The following is a 2,817-nucleotide window of genomic DNA, read 5'->3' on the forward strand; positions in this document are numbered from 1 at the left end:
AGAGAGAGAGAGAGAGAGAGAGAGGGAGGGAGGGAGGGGGGAAAGGACAGTGTAAAAAGTGGAGAATAAAGGTCTTGGCTACATTCCACTGTGAGAAAGAGACACTTTTATTTCTACTTCCTGCCCTCAACACAGCCCTCTGTATTCCATAGCCATCTCTTTATCTAATGCAAAGTTTCAATACCCTGAAAATTCATAGATCTAAGTGGCAGCCATTCTTTCCCAAGTCTGTATGAAGGCTCTATTAAGAAATAAAGTCAAAAATGTTAACAATGATTTCATTTATCTAACCGTCTTCCAGTGTTTGTTTGGGAGTTGGCGTATGTAGCCCTCTGGGGAGACAAGTCCTGCTGTTTGCTGAATGTGACTTACCATGCTATAACTGAACCAGGAGCTGCTCTTCACTCACATGGCTCCAGCTTTTTATAACCCCCGTAGGGTTTGTCCTCAAAGGAGGACCTGCCACTGTTGGAAGCACTGGAAAGCACCAAAACTTATTCTGGACTCTAGACTCTAGAGAAAATAATGTAAGAGTCACAATGAATGTAGATAGTGGGCATACTCATGGAATAAGGACACAGCTTTTCCATGTGATTGCTGGTGAGGAAATATTACTCATCTGAATGTAAAGTTGATATGATATTGTTCACCGAATGTTGATATTTTGGTCTTCATCCTCTCAATATCATGTGACTTCTTTGTCATTGAAGATGAAAATTTCTTGCCTCTTTTCTGGTGGGAAATGGTAAAATTTGACAAAATCTCTGTTCCTTGGTCCTCATTCTAGACACAGCTACCCAACACTCATCTGCATTCTCATATTTAGCTGGAGCCAAGAAGTGTGAATGGAAGCGACTCAGGTTCTTACATATTCCACATCAAAGGTCAAACCCCTCTCCACCACCCTATTTGTTGTTTGATTTGCTTTCTGGTGGATGGCCTTAAGGCTTTCTACAGAGAATTATGAAACACTAGTAGATTTGAAATCCATCAGATGAATGGATTCTCCATCCTTGCATGACTGACTGCATGAAGTAGACTTTCCAGGTACACACACATACCCCCATACACATGTGTCACTGAATCTGAGTGGCTTCTAAATTGGATGAGAAATAAATCTCAACTATGATAAATCACTGAAATTTTAAGTTTATTTCACTAATTGTCTTTGGAAAAAATATTTCAGTTATTATTTAGCAATCATTGTTTACTCAGGCTTTGTCTTTTGCTATGTGTTATTAGAAAAAATGTTATTTTTATAAGTACTTATAACTAACTTACACTTGTCTGTTGAGTATGTAATGGCAATCCAATGCTTAAGTTACTAATATTTACATTTAAAATATTTTCTCTATTGTGGTATTCCAAGAGGACCATAACAGTTTGTTGGCACTGATTTGTGGAGATTAAATTAAGTGACATCTAAACTTGGCACTTAAGTGACCATCTCTCTGATGCTATGTAGTAAGTTTTATTTCCTGATCTTCCCATGCTCTCCGACTTTCACTATCCATGACTTCGTTAAGAGTAACCAAGAGCCTGTATGCTCAAAGAATGGACGTTTCAAACTTCCATCTTTCTCCTTTATCCAAGTCCTCCAGATCTACCAAGCCTCTTTTGTAATAGTGCTATGAGCTTTCCCTCTTTAGACACCTGCTCACTGGGACTCCATTTCATCAAGATCTGGAGATTTTTCATAAACTCTAATACCTTCTATTTATCACTGAACTTAAAGCATATTTTAATGTCCCAACGTCGGGTTCTGAGCTCATTGAACCAACATTTTCTGTCATTATTTATCTTTAATAGCTTAACACATTTCTGCTATCATACAGTCTGTAATTGGTATATTTCACAAGCCTGTTCAAATGCATATTAGATTTGATAAACAAATGAAAACCGTTGACCAAAATCTCATTGCAAATGTTCCATGACTATATAAAGAATTACTGTCTTGAAATTGGCAAGAGGGAAAAAAAGCAAGATTGAGCTTGTGAGCATGAAACGATGAAGGAAGAAAATACAGGAAATAGAATCCAAAATATTTCTATCATTAGCTGGTCATTGCCAAAGATCACGTCATGTTTCCCATACAGATTTTGCCAAGCAGAACTAGCCAGTGATGCCAATGCAGGTGTTTTAAAAAGATGACTATTATTTTTCCTCTGACCAATAGCTGATTAAATGGAGACAGCCTTTGATGAGGAAGATGAGGAGAAGGCCCTGTACCACAAGATGCTTTAATGGAAAGAACATGATCTTAGACATCAGACTGACCTGAGACCAAATTCTGACCCTGATCACTATTTTCTATGTGATTTTGGGTAAGTAATCTAATCTGGATTTAATTTTTCCCGTTAGTCAGGGTAATGAGACCCTTGAGTTGGAGTAATAGGCAGTTGTGAGCTAATACGGGTGCTGGGAACTGAATCCAAGTTCTCTCAAAGAACAGCAAGCAGTCCTAACCACTAAGTCATCTCTTCAGTCCCCAATGCTAACACTTTTTCTGATGAAAGTTTTTATTAAAAGCATAATATCATCCACTATTCAATGAATTCTTGCTCCTTGAAAGTCTTGAGAAATGCCATTTGGTCTATAGTTGTGGTATTGAGGAGGGAATCTGGCCCATGTGAGGATTATTCCTTTGGTTCCCTTTATAATGTCACCTTTCCTCACAAGTCGGGGTCTCTAATAAATAGACAAGAGAGTCTTTGAAGGTAGAAGTTGAATCGTAATTCCTAATCACTACCCTGACTGCAAAAATCAATGCACTGCAGACCTCTGGGGGGAAGTGACCAGTGATCTTACCCAGCTGAG

The sequence above is a fragment of the Alexandromys fortis genome, unplaced genomic scaffold, assembly GCF_014885135.2.
Source record: "Alexandromys fortis isolate MF-2015 unplaced genomic scaffold, M_Fortis_MF-2015_v1.1 scaffold_136, whole genome shotgun sequence".
Lineage (NCBI taxonomy): Eukaryota > Metazoa > Chordata > Mammalia > Rodentia > Cricetidae > Alexandromys > Alexandromys fortis.